Source organism: Heterodontus francisci, chromosome 1, assembly GCF_036365525.1.
Source record: "Heterodontus francisci isolate sHetFra1 chromosome 1, sHetFra1.hap1, whole genome shotgun sequence".
NCBI lineage: Eukaryota > Metazoa > Chordata > Chondrichthyes > Heterodontiformes > Heterodontidae > Heterodontus > Heterodontus francisci.
Genome location: NC_090371.1, coordinates 9,644,939 through 9,659,867, shown reverse-complemented (window position 1 = coordinate 9,659,867; position 14,929 = coordinate 9,644,939).

Genomic DNA, 14,929 nt, shown 5'->3' with positions numbered 1-14,929 from the left:
ACTAAGGGGGAAGCCACTTATGACAGAGATGAGGAGGAATTTCTTTACTCAGAGGGTTGTGAATCTTTGGAATTCTCTACCCCAGAGGGCTGTGGAAGCTCAGTCATTGAGTTTGTTGAAAGCAGAGATTGACAGATTTCTAAATACAAATGACATTAAGCGATATGGGGATAGTGTGGGAAAAAGGCATTGAAGTGGATGATCAGCCATGATCGTATTGACTGGTGGGTTAGCCTCGATGGGCTGAATGGCCTACTCCTGCTCCTATGTTCCTAGGACAGGCTTTGGGGAGACAGGAATGGAGATACTGCAGAATTCCCATCCTCGGACCTGCTCTTGTAGCCATGGCATTTATGTAGTTGGTCCAGTTCAGTTTCTGGTCAATGGTGATCCCCAGGTTGTTGATAGTGGGGGATTCAGCGATAGTAATGCCATTGAACATTAGGGAGCGATGGTTAGATTCTCTCTTGTTGGAGATGGTCATTGCCTGGCACTTGTGTGGCACGGATGTTACCTGCCACTTATCAGCCCAAGCTTGGATATTGTCCAGGTCTTGCTGTATATGGACACGGACTGTTTCAGTACCTGAGGAGTCATGAACATTATGCAATCATCAGCGAACATCCCCACTTCTGTCCTTATGATTGAAGGAAGGTCATTGATGAAGCAGCTGAAGATGGTTGGGCCTAGGACACTACCCTGAGGAACTGCAGTGATGTCCTGGGACTGAGATGATTGACCTCCAACAACCACAACCATCTTCCTTTGTGAAAGATATGACTCCAACCAGCAGAGAGCTTTCCCCGTGATTCCCATTGACTTCAATTTGTCTAGGGCTCCTTGATGTCATACTCGGTCAAATGCTGCCTTGCACACAAGAGATAGGAACCGAAGTAGACCAGATGGCCCATTAAGCCTGCTATGCCATTCAAAATGATCGTGGCTGATGCTAGGATTCAACTCCACCTTCCCACCCACTCGCCATATCCCTTGATCCCCTGAAAGCCCAAAGATCTATCTATCCCAGTCTTAAATGTATTCAACGACAAAGCATCCCCAACCCTCTGGGTAGAGAATTCCAAAGATTCACAACCCTTTGAGTGAAGTAACTTCTCCTCATCTCAGTCCTGAATGATTGGCCCCTTATCCTGAGACTGTGTCCCCGTGTTCTAGATTCCCTGACAAACGGAAATAATAACCAGCCGCTTTAGAATCTTGTTTCAATGAGATCCCCTCTCATTCTTCTAAACTCCAGAGAATATAGACCCAATTTACTCAGCCTCTCATCATAGGACAACCCCCTCATCCCAGGGACCAATTTAGTAAATCTTCACTGCACTGCCTCCTGTGCAAGTATATCCTTCCTTCAATATGGAGACCAAAACTGTACACAGTATTCCAGATGTGGTCTCACCAAAACCCTGTACAATTGTATCAATACTTCCCTATTCCTGTACTCCAATCCCCTTGCAGTAAAGGCCAACATGCCGTTTGTCTTCCTAATTGCTTGTTGTACCTGCATGTTAACTTTCTGCATTCCTGTACAAACACACACAAGTCTCTTTGAACATCAACACTTACAGGTTTCACACCTTTTAAAAAATATTATTCTATTCTTACGACCAAAGTGAATAACTTCACATTTCCCCACATTATACCCCATCTGCCATCTTGTTGCCCACTCACTAAACCTGTCTGTATCTCTGCAGCCTCTCTGTGTCCTCCCCACAGTTTACCTTTCACCCATCTGTGTACCATCAGCAAACTTAGATACATTACTCTCTGTCTCTTCATCTAAATTATTAATAGAGATTGTAAATAGCTGAGGCCCCAGCACTGAAGTGCAGAGAGTCAGAGGGACCTTGGTGTACTTGTCCATAGATCACTGAAGGCAGCAGCACAGGTAGATAAGGTGGTTAGGAAGGCATATGGGATACTTGCCTTTATTAGCCGAGGCATAGAATATAAGAGCAGGGAGGTTATGATGGAGCTGTATAAAACACTAGTTAGGCCACAGCTGGAGTACTGTGTACAGTTCTGGGCACCACACCATAGGAAGGATGTGATTGCACTGGAGAGGGTACAGAGGAGATTCACCAGGATGTTGCCTGGGCTGGAGCATTTCAGTTATGAAGAGAGACTGAAAAGGCTGGGGTTGTTTTCCTTAGAGCACAGAAGGCTGAGGAGGGGACATGTTTGAGGTATACAAAATTATGAGGGGCATAAGTAGGATAGATAGGAAGAAACATTTTCCCTTAGTGGAGGGGTCAATAACCAGGGGGCATAGATTTAAGGTAAGGGGCAGGAGGTTTAGAGGGGATTTGAGGAAAACATTTTTCACCCAGAGGGTGGTTGGAATCTGGAACACACTGCCTGAAGAGGTGGTAGAGGCAGGAACCCTCACAATATTTAAGGAGTATTTAGATGAGCACTCGAAACGCCATAGCATACAAGGCTACGGGCCAAGTGCTGGAAAATGGGATTAGAATAGTTAGGTGCTTGATGGCCGGCACAGACCCGATGATGGGCCGAAGGGCCTGTTTCTGTGTTGTATAGCTCTATGATCCTATGACTGATCACTATTTACTGCCTGCCAACCTGAAAATGCCCTATTTATGCTCACTCTCTGCTTCCTGTCTGTTAACCAATCCTCTATCCATACTAATATATTACCCCCAACACCATGAGCCCTTATCTTGCCTATTAATCTTTTGTATGGCACCTTATCAAATGCCTTTTGGAAATCCAGGTATACTACATCTACTGGTTCCCCTTTATCTACCCTCCTAGTTAGATCCTCAAAAATCTTGAATAAATTTGTCAAACAGGATTTCCCTTTGGTAAAACCATGTTGACTTGCAATAATCATACTTTGCTTTTCTAAGTGCATTGTTAAGATTTCCTTCATAACAGATTCCAGCATTTTCCCAACAACTGATGTTAGGCTAACTGGCTGGTCTTTCCCTCTTTTCTCTCTCCCTCCTTTCTTGAAAAGCGGTGTAACATTTGCCAACTTCCAATCTGATGGGATCATTCCCGAATCGAAGGAATTTTGGAAAATCATAGCTAACGCATCCACTATCTCTGCAGCTATCTCTGTTAGATCCCTCGGACATTGGCCATCTGGTCCTGGAGATTTGTCAGATTTTAGACCCTTAAGTTTCTCTAATACTTTTTCTCTGCTGATATCAATCTCCTTCATTTCCTCACTCTTTTTAGCCCCTAGGTCACTCCCTATTTCTGACACGGGACTTGTGTTTTCTACTGTGAAGACAGACGCAAAATATTTGTTCAATACCTCTGCTATTTCCTCATTTCCCATGATATTTTCTCTTGTCTCTGCTTCTAAGGGACCAACGTTTACTTTAGCTACTCTCTTCCTTTTTATATACCTATAAAAGCTCTGATAATCTGTTTTTATATTGCTGGCTAGTTTACTCTGATTCTATTTTTTCCTTTTTTAATCAACTTTTTGGTGGCCCTTTACTGATTTCTAAAACATTCCCAACCCTCAGGCTTGCTACTATTTTTTGCAATATTGTAAGCCTTTTCTTTTAATTTGATACTATCCTTAACTTCCTGAGTGAGCCATGGATGGATCTTTCTGGCTGAGTTTTTGTTTTTTCAAAGGAATGTATTTTTGTTGAACATTTTGAATTGTTTCTTTAAAGATTATTTACCATCATACTTTTTAGTCTGCTTACCCAATTTACCTTAGCTTTGTTGGCTTTGTTTAAGTTTAAGATTCTTGTTTGTGATTGGAGCAAGTCACTTGCAAACTCAACATGGAATTCAATGGTATTATGATCACTCTTTCCCACTGTTTTCAAGTCACTCTCACCTCACCTCTTGAGTTCACTTCTTTTGTTTATGTTTGGACCAAGGCTGTAATGAGGTCAGGAGTTGAGTGGCCCTGACAGCACCCAAATAAGCATCAGCAAGTAGGTTATTAGTGATGATAGCACTGTCGACAACCCCTTCCATCATTTTGCTGATGATCGAAAGGAGGCTGATGGGGCCTGAATTGGCCAGATTGAATTTTTCCTGCTCTTTGTGGACAGGGCAATTTTCCACATTGCAGGGTAGATGCCAGTGTTGTAGCTATACTGGAACAGCTTGGCTAGGGGCACGGCAAGTTCTGGAGCACAGGTCTTCAGTACTATTGCTGGAATATTGTCAGGGCCCACAGCCTTTGCAGTATCCAGTGCCTTCAGTCGTTTCTTGATATCACGTGGAGTGAATCGAATTGGCTGAAGTCTGGCATCTGTGATGCTGGGAAATTCAGGAGGAGGCCGAGATGGATCATCAACTCGGCACTTCTGGCTGAAGATTGTTGCAAATGCTTCAGCCTTATCTTTCACACTGATGTGCTGGGCTCCCCCATCATTGAGGATGGGGATATTTGTGGAGCCACCTCCTCCAGTTAGTTGTTTAATTGTCCACCACCATTCACGATTTGATGTGACAGGACTGCAGAGCTTGGATCTGATCCGTTGGTTGTGGAATGGCTCAGCTCTGTCTATCGCATGCTGCTTCCGCTGTTTGGCAGTCCTGGGTTGTAGCTTCTCCAGGTTGACACCTCATTTTGGGGTATGCCTGGTTCTGCGCCTGGCATGCCCGCCTGCACTCTTCATTGAACCAGGGTTGATCAGTATCTCTCGTGAACCTTTTATTTTTGTTTGATTTGCAAGCCGACAATTTGGGGTGGGTTTAGCTCTTGGACCCATGGAAAGCCCATCATCACCGGCAGGGCCCTCTATTACCTATGCAGCTGCAGCCTCTGTGGCCGTCCCTGTGCTCACCTTTTAAATTAATAACATACAGCCATGGGGTGAGGAGCAATCCCCAGGCCAACATGTCCATTGAGGCCTGCGTAAAGGCAATGGCCGGGGTCAGCGGCCCCTCGGCCATTGTTGCAGTCTCAAAAATGTATGGCAAGGCTGTATTTCTCCTGAAGACCGAGCCGACCGTGTCCCAGGCCCTGATTAAGGGGCTCACTGTGTGGGGGGAACCTTCCTGCTGGTGGACCCTCTGGGGGCCACTGCACAGCGGATAATGTTATCAAACGTCCCGGTCTTAATTCCCACTGAACTCCTCCTCTCCCACCTGCACCATCTGGGGGAGGTGAGATCAGGGACCACCCCAATCCCATTCGGTCTTCGGGAGAACAGCCTTTGGCATGTCTACTCCTTCCGCCGCCAGTTACTTGTGCAGCTGGCGTGGAAGAAGGTCACGGGGGGCCACTTCAATGTGTCGTCCCAGGGGGCGGGCTACCGCATCTTCTGGACCTTGGACGGGGCACGGTACCATGCCTACAAGGGCTGGGGCATATTCGTGAGAACTGCTCCAACCTCCCGGCCGCCAACTCCACCTCAGCAGCCCAGGGTGGTGCCACTGCACCTCCTCCCACACCCCCTACACCTGCAGCAGGCGATTCCAGAGGCTGTGGTGTTTACGTCCTCTGGTGGGGAGGGGGAGACCCGTCCGGGTGGAAGGAAGGCATGGCACAAAACAAAACACCTGAAGACATGGCCCCCGGGTACGATAGAATGCCCTGAGCCTGAGCTCAGCCTTAGGCTTCATCCAGGGGAGACAGCTGCCCCGCGGTTGGGCTCAGCCCCAAACAATCTGGGCAGGAGGGTGCGGAGGTAGAAGCAGAAACCGCTACTGAGATGGAGGTCTCTGAACCTCTGCGCCCCTCCCAGAATAAGAGCAGGAGGCGCCCCTCCTCTGAAGAGGGCCAGGAGTTGCGGAGTCCATCTCCTGGCATGGGTGCTCAGGCTCCCACCACCACCGGCAGCATCAGGACCTCTATGTGGGTCCTCGGGCACGCCCCCCCTCCCCCCCCCCCCACTACCACCGGCACCATCAGGACCTCTAATTGGCAGCTCTCTGTCCCTCAGGATGGAGTGGGGAAAGAAACCCCTGTTAATTTAGCAACCCCCGATGAGGAGGGAGAGGGCCCACCTGTAGTGGGGGTGCCCACGGGAGAGGTCTCTCCTTTGGTCAATGGGTCGGGTGTCCTGGGTGGGGTCGAGACCTGTGAGGGTCAATCCTCCCAGCAGCCTGATGCTGCCATCCAGGATGTGCCCAACCCAGAGGCCAATTTGCATAATTCCCCGTCTGCTGGGCCTGTGGGCACTGGCGGAGCAGGAGATGGCCTCCTCTCTCCGCCTCTGGTCCCGGCTCCAGCTAGATTTCTGGAGTCGGGAACTACCATCTCCCCTCGACCATTCATTGGCCTGGTGACGGTGGTGGAGGGGGGTCCTGAACCACTGGCGCCCATAGGCTCCAGTTCCCTAGAGGAACGCAGAGAGGACTCCTCTGCCATCGATCCTGGGGGTGGGATCGTGACGGAGGCGGGACCAGCTGGCACGTCCGGGACGTCCACCCCACAGTGTGTGGTGGGTGTGTCAGCTGCTGGCGGTGACGACCCGGAAGCGGATGGGGACTCGATGTGGAGCACAGAGGACAACCTTGATTCCATCGCCAGTGAGGTGGAGGAGTCCCTCGTGCCTCCCGCCGAGTCTCCTCTTGTCCCCACCGCGGAACTCCAGGATTTCCTCACGGCATGCAGGGGTTGCTGCAATAAAGTTCAGCTGGCCCTCGGCCGGTGGTCAGGTTTTGTGCTGATCATCCGGTCCGTCCGCGGTGCACTCCGGAAAGGGGGTGGGGGAGGGGCACGGGTCTGAAACTGGTTGCGAGGGACCGGTTTAAGGCGTTTTCTTTTTTAGAGACACAGCACTGAAACAGGCCCTTCGGCCCACCGAGTCTGTACCGACCATCAACCACCCATTTATACTAATCCTACACTAATCCCATATTCCTACCACATCCTCACCTGTCCCTATATTTCCCTACCACCTACCTCTACGAGGGGCAATTTATAATGGCCAATTTACCTATCAACTGCAAGTCTTTTGGTGGTGGGAGGAAACCGGAGCACCCGGAGGAAACCCACGCAGACACAGGGAGAACTTGCAAACTCCACACAGGCAGGACCCAGAACCAAACCCGGGTCGCTGGGGCTGTGAGGCTGCGGTGCTAACCACTGCGCCACTGTGCCGCCCAATGGGTTGCTGGGGGAGTGGAAGGCGAGGTGCACTTCTGCTCCCTCCTCACAGTGAGGTGTTGGTGACGGGTTTTAAGTACCTTTGACATGAAGATAACCATAGCCAGCCTCAACATCAACAGCAGCAGGGGGTCTCACCGCAGATTTCACAATCTCTCAGTCCTCAGGGAAGGGAGATACGCGGTGAGCTTTCTGCAGGACCCACACCGTTCCGGGGGACAAAGCCACCTGGCTCCTGGAGTGGCAGGGCGGGGTCCACACGAGTCACCTCACCCTATTTCTAGTGGGGTGGCTATCTTGTTGGCCCTGACTTTTCAGCTGGAGATCTTGGGGGTCAAGGAGCTCGTGCCAGGCCACTTGCTCCACCTCGTCATTCGCCTGGGTAGCGTGCCACTCCACTTTGTGAACATGTATGCACTCAGGCCCGGCGCATTGAAAGTGCACTTCTTTGAAGAAGTTTAGTTTAGTTTAGAGATACAGCACTGAAACAGGCCCTTCGGCCCACCGAGTCTGTGCCGACCATCAACCAACAATTTATACTAATCCTACACGAATCCCATATTCCAATAACATCCCCACCGGTCCCTATATATTTCCCGACCATCTACCTATACTAGGGGCAATTTATAATGACCAATTAACCTACCAACCTGCAAGTCTTTGGCACGTGGGAGGAAACCGGAGCACCCGGAGGAAACCCACGCAGACACAGGGAGAACTTGCAAACTCCGCACAGGCAGTACCCAGAATCGAACCCAGGTCCCTGGAGCTGTGAGGCTGCAGTGCTAACCACTGTGCCACTGTGCCGCCTATCGAAACATGACGCCTATTTTCTAAGGGTCTGTATCTCTTTGCTTCCTGCCCATTCATGTATCTGTCTAGATACATCTTAAAAGACGCTATCGTGTTCGCGTCTACCACCTCCGCTGGCAACACGTTCCAGGCACCCACCACCCTCTGCGTAAAGAACTTTCCACGCATATCCCCCCTAAACTTTTCCCCTTTCACTTTGAACTCGTGACCCCTAGTAATTGAATCCCCCACTCTGGGAAAAAGCTTCTTGCTATCCAACCTGTCTATACCTCTCATGATTTTGTACACCTCAATCAGGTCCCCCCTCAACCTCCGTCTTTCTAATGAAAATAATCCTAATCTACTCAACCTCTCTTCATAGCTAGCGCCCTCCATACCAGGCAACATCCTGGTGAACCTCCTCTGCACCCTCTCCAAAGCATCGACATCCTTTTGGTAATGTGGCGACCAGAACGGCACGCAGTATTCCAAATGTGGCCGAACCAAAATCCTATACAACTGTAACATGACCTGCCAACTCTTGTACTCAATACCCCGTCCGATGAAGGAAAGCATGCTGTATGCCTTCTTGACCACTCTATTGACCTGCGTTGCCACCTTCAGGGAACAATGGACCTGAACACCCAAATCTCTCTGGACATCAATTTTCCCCAGGACTTTTCCATTTACTGTATAGTTCACTCTTGAATTGGATCTTCCAAAATGCATCACCTCGCATTTGCCCTGATTAAACTCCATCTGCCATTTCTCTGCCCAACTCTCCAGTCTATCTATATTCTGCTGTATTCTCTGACAGTCCCCTTCACTATCTGCTACTCCACCAATCTTAGTGTCGTCTGCAAACTTGCTAATCAGTCCGCCTATACTTTCCTCCAAATCATTTATGTATATCACAAACAACAGTGGTCCCAGCACGGATCCCTGTGGAACACCACTGGTCACACGTCTCCATTTTGAGAAACTCCCTTCCACTGCTACTCTCTGTCTCCTGTTGCCCAGCCAGTTCTTTATCCATCTAGCTAGTACACCTTGGACCCCATGTGCCTTCACTTTCTCCATCAGCCTACCATGTGGAACCTTATCAAACGCCTTACTGAAGTCCATGTATATGACATCTACAGCCCTTCCCTCATCAATCAACTTTGTCACTTCCTCAAAGAATTCTATTAAGTTGGTAAGACATGACCTTCCCTGCACAAAACCATGTTGCCTATCACTGATAAGCCCATTTTCTTCCAAATGGGAATAGATCCTATCCCTCAGTATCTTCTCCAGCAGCTTCCCTACCACTGACGTCAGGCTCACCGGTCTATAATTACCTGGATTATCCCTGCTACCCTTCTTAAACAAGGGGACAACATTAGCAATTCTCCAGTCCTCCGGGACCTCACCCGTGTTTAAGGATGCTGCAAAGATATCTGTTAAGGCCCCAGCTATTTCCTCTCTCGCTTCCCACAGTAACCTGGGATAGATCCCATCCAGACCTGGGGACTTGTCCACCTTAATGCCTTTTAGAATACCCAACACTTCCTCCCTCCTTATGCCGACTTGACCTAGAGTAATCAAACATCTATCCCTAACCTCAACATCCGTCATGTCCCTCTCCTCGGTGAATACCGATGCAAAGTACTCGTTTAGAATCTCACCCATTTTCTCTGACTCCACGCATAACTTTCCTCCTTTGTCCTTGAGTGGGCCAATCCTTTCTCTAGTTACCTTCTTGCTCTTTATATATAAATAAAAGGCTTTGGGATTTTCTTTAACCCTGTTTGCTAAAGATATTTCATGACCCCTTTTAGCCCTCTTAATTCCTCGTTTCAGATTGATCCTACATTCCCGATATTCTTTCAAAGCTTCGTCTTTCTTCAGCCTCCTAGACCTTATGTATGCTTCCTTTTTCCTCTTAGCTAGTCTCACAATTTCACCTGTCATCCATGGTTCCCTAATATTGCCATTTCTATCCCTCATTTTCACAGGAACATGTCTCTCCTGCACGCTAATCAACCTCTCTTTAAAAGCCTCCCACATATCAAATGTGGATTTACCTTCAAACAGCTGCTCCCAATCTACATTCCGTCGATTCTGGGCCGATTGGAGAAGGAAGCAAGGGGGCTTCCCCTCCTTGAGGCTATAGTGGGCTGTGGGCAAGACTCACATCCGTGTCTTCTGTCAGGAGTATGGGAAGCCGAGATCAGGCGCCTAGAGAGGGAGATGCTCGATTTAGAGTCCCGCCTCGGTCATGCCGTCGCGGACCTGTGCCTCCGGCAGGCGTACAAAGAGAAGAAGGGAGTGCTGAGGAACCTGCAGCTGATAGGGTCCCGAGGCGCGTAAGTGAGGTCGCGAATCCAGATCCTGGAAGATTTGGACCGTGCCTCACCCTTCTTCTACTCGCTGGAAAAATGGCGGGGAGTCCGTGAGCAGCTCATTGAGCTGCTGGCCGGCGACGGATCCTCCAGCATGGATCCAGAGGGAATGGGCCTCCTGGTCTGTACCTATTACAGTGCGTTGTTCTCTCCGGATCCGTCCAGGGTGGATGCCCACAAAGTTTTGTGGGAGGACCTGCCACAGGTCAGCCCGGAGGGCACCAAGGAACTGGAGGCTCTGCTCACGTTGGCAGAGCTGACCAGTACTCAAGGGGTAAATCCCCGGGGCTGGACGTGCTGACCATGGAATTCCTCAGGGCGTTCTGGGACGTCCTGGGGGACGATTACGCGCGGGTCCTGGGGGAAAGCCTGGCGACCGGGGAGATGCCCCTCTCGTGGCGCAGGGCAGTCATCGTCCTGCTGCCGAAGGGGGTCGATCTCCGCCTGCTTAAGAACTGACGTCCTGTCTCCCTCCTCAGCACGGATTATAAGATCGTTGCCCGGGCTATGTCTACCCGCCTGGGCTCCGTGCTGGCCCACATGATCCACCCCGACCAGTCCTACACGGTCCCGGGCCGGTCCATCCAGGACAACATCCACCTGGTCCAGAACCTGATCCATCTTTCCCAGAGGACTGGTCTGTCGGTTGACTTTGTCTCCCTCGATCAGGAGAAGGCGTTCGACAGGGTGGATCATGAATATCTTTCGGGACTCTGCGCACATTTGGACTTGGGCCACATTTTGTAGCCCGAGTCCAGCTTTTATACGCTACCGCAGAGTGTCTGGTCAAAGTGAAGGGGTGCTTGATGGCACCCCTTCACTTTGGGAGAGCAGTAATTCAGGGATGCCCCACATCCGGCCAGTTATATACCAACTGCTTTGCAGGAGGTTGGCAGGTTTGGCTCCTCGCGGGTCGGGCATGTGGGTTGTCCACTCGGCTTAGGCCAATGACATGCTCCTCACGGTCACAGATCCCGTTGATTTACGGAGGATGCACGAGTGCCAACGGATCTTTTCTGCCGCTTCCTCTGCGTCGGTCAATTGGGAGAAATGTTCCGGACTCCTGGTGGGTCAGAGGCGGGTGGACTCCCTGCCGGAGGAGTTAGTGCCTTTTGTGTGGAGCACCATGCACCTCCTCTATCTGGGAGTCCACCTGAGCCCTCTGAGCAAGCCTGGCTGGTAGTGTCCTAGGCCCAACCATCTTCAGCTGCTTCATCAATGACCTTCCTTCAATCATAAGGTCAGAAGTGGGGATGTTCGCTGATGATTGCACAATGTTCAGCACCATTCGTGACTCCTCAGATACTGAAGCAGTCCGTGTAGAAATACAGCAAGACCTGGACAATATCCAGGCTTGGGCTGATAAGTAGCAAGTAACATTCGTACCACACAAGTGCCAGGCAATGACCATCTTCAACAAGAGAGAAACTAACCATCTCCCCTTGACATTCAATGGCATTACGATCACTGAATCCCCCACTATCAACATACTGGGGGTTACCATTGACCAGAAACTGAACTGGAGTAGTCATATAAATACCATGGCTACAGGAGCATGTCACAGGCTAGGAATCCTGCAGTGTGTAATTCACCCAAGAAGCTCGACATCATCCAGGCCAAAGTAGATGCTTAATTTGCACCCCATCCACAAACATTCACTCCCTCCACCACTGACGCACAGTAGCAGCAGTGTGTACCATCTACAAGATGCACTGCAGCAACGCACCCAAGGCTCCTTCGACAGCACCTTCCAAACCTGCGACCTCTACCGACTAGATGGACAAGGGCAGCAGATGCATGGGAACACCACCACCTCAAGTTCCACTCCAAGTCACACACCATCCTGACTTGGAACTATATCACCGTTCCTTCACTGTCGCTGGGTCAAAATCCTGGAACTCCCTTCCTAACAGCACTGTGGGTGTACCTACCTCACATGGACTGCAGCGGTTCAAGAAGGCAGCTCACCACCACCTTCTCAAGGGCAATTAGGGATGGGCAATAAATGCTGGCTCAGCCAGCGATGTCCACATCCCATGAACGAATAAAAAAAACTGACAGGAGTTGGAGGTGAAAGTCACCACTCGGCTGGGGCGCTGGACAGGACTGCTCCAAGTGCTTTCCTATAGGGGCTGAGCACTGGTCATAAACCAACTGGTGGCCTCGATGCTGTGGTACCGGTTGGTCACTTTGGTCCCACCCCCTGCATTCGCCACCAAGATCCAGAAGAAGCTCGTCGATTTCTTCTGGGGCAAGAGGAAACACTGGGTCTCTGCGGCGGTACTGTGTCTCCCGATTGAGGAGGACGGCCAGTCGCTGGTGTGCGTCCGCACACTCTCTCCACACCCACTCTCCGCCTTCGGACACTGCAGAGATACCTGTACGTCAAGCGTGCTCACAGACGGTGTGCACTGGCTACGTATTTTTTCTGCCAGGGCGCTGTCTTCAAGATGACACGCAGCTCCCGGCGGAGAATGCTAGCTGCGCCTCGCTGAGGGAGTTGGCTGTCTTTTACCGGGATCTATTCCGAGTCTGGAACATGCTCGCTTCCAGTCAGGGCGCTCCCCTGCCGGCGGAGGAGAGCGCCTTGGCTGTCTGGGCAGCCGGCACTGGGGACGGTCTGACGGGCGGAGGAGTAGCCGAAGCCCCCGGTACACCCCACACTGCGGGTGGCGAGGGAGCTCGGGAGTGCAGAGCGCTCCCGGCCGAGCTGACCCCTGCTCGGACGGAACTGCTCATCGGACCCAAACCCCGAAACCCTCTTTGGGAGCTGGTCCCGAACAACTGGAGCTGCCTCTCAGAAATGCCCTCCATTCCACACTGTGCGGAGGGGTTTCCTGTGCAGGCTGCTCCTGCACTCTCCACTTCCTCGCCCTCGTCAGCCATCCGGACACGCCCTGGCGGTCCGTGTTGCCATCTGGCAGTGAGGGGAATCCCCGGTGGAGGTCTCTCTAGTGGGAGTCCTCTCCCTTTACATCGGGGCCCTGGGGTGGAGGGTGTTGCACAGGGTAGTCCCGTGCAATTTCTGCGGCCTGGACGAGTCCGTGTTCTGCGTATATACGGAGTATGCGAAGTTGCAGCCCCCGTTTGAGTATTTGAAGGGGCTGCTCCTCAAGTCGTGATTGCACTTCAGTCCCACGCTCCTGATCTTTGGGCACCCGGTGAGGAGGGGCGTGGGCCGGGAGGAGGATCTCCTCGTGAGTCTGGCATTTCAGAGGTCCAGGCTGCGGGCCGTCGGAGGGTCCGTCCGCCCCGATTGCCTGCCCCTCTTCCGCGGTTACGTTCACGCTCGGGTGTCCCTGGAGAAGGAGCATGCGGTGTCCGCCAATTCGCTTGGGCCTTCCGCGACCGGTGGGCACCGCAGGGACTGGAGTGCATCGTCGAAGGCAAAAATGGTATTTTGATATGAGTTTTTATTTCATTTATCTGTTTTTAATAAAGTTATTTATTGAATATACATATAAAGGGGGCCTGAAGAATAAAGGACCCCCTTGACAAAAAAAGAGTTAAATCCAATGTAAAGCTCTGTTCATTCTGTGATGTGTCTCTATTCCCTGGGGTTGTGTTCCTCTCTCCTCACTGTCAGCTGCCCCCATGGTGTCTGTGCTGTGCTGTGCTGCAGGAACACAGACCTCCTGCTCTCTGCTGATTCCAATCAGCAGAATAAGACCAGCAAAAGGGAGGGTTTTTTTTTGTAATAATTTTATTGGTTGAGTATTATCCATTCAGTTCATGTAAATGATGTGACAGACTGACAGCAGAACGCGAGTTACACTAATTCTGCGTTTATCTGTTAATTTCTTATCAAACCGCACCCCCTCCCGCACAAAGCACAATGCCTGGAAGCACTGCGATGATCCCACACACACAGACACCCTGGTGGATTCATCAGTAACAACTGTACGATCGGTCGCCGAATCCACTGTGACCTACAGACAATACCCGGAACAGACAGTCACTCCCCCAACACAGACAATACCCAGTACAGACAGTCACTCCCCCCAAACAGACAATACCCAGTACAGACAGTCACTCCCCCAACACAGACAATACCCAGTACAGACAGTCACTCCCCCCAACACAGACAATACCCAGTACAGACCGTCACTCCCCCAACACAGACAATACCCAGTACAGACAGTCACTCCCACAAAAACAGACAATACCCAGTACAGACAGTCACTCCCCCAAAAACAGACAATACCCAGTACAGACAGTCACTCCCCCCAACACAGACAATACCCAGTACAGACCGTCACTCCCCCAACACAGACAATACCCAGTACAGACAGTCACTCCCCCAAAAACAGACAATACCCGGTACAGACAGTCACTCCCCCCAAACAGACAATACCCAGTACAGACAGTCACTCCCCCAAAAACAGACAATACCCAGTACAGACAGTCACTCCCCCCAAACAGACAATACCCAGTACAGACAGTCACTCCCCCCAAACAGACAATACCCGGAACAGACAGTCACTCCCCCAACACAGACAATACCCAGTACAGACAGTCACTCCCCCCAAACAGACAATTCCCAGTACAGACAGTCACTCCCCCCAAACAGACAATTCCCAGTACAGACAGTCACTCCCCCCAAACAGACAATACCCGGAACAGACAGTCACTCCCCCAACACAGACAATACCCAGTACAGACAGTCACTCCCCCCAAACAG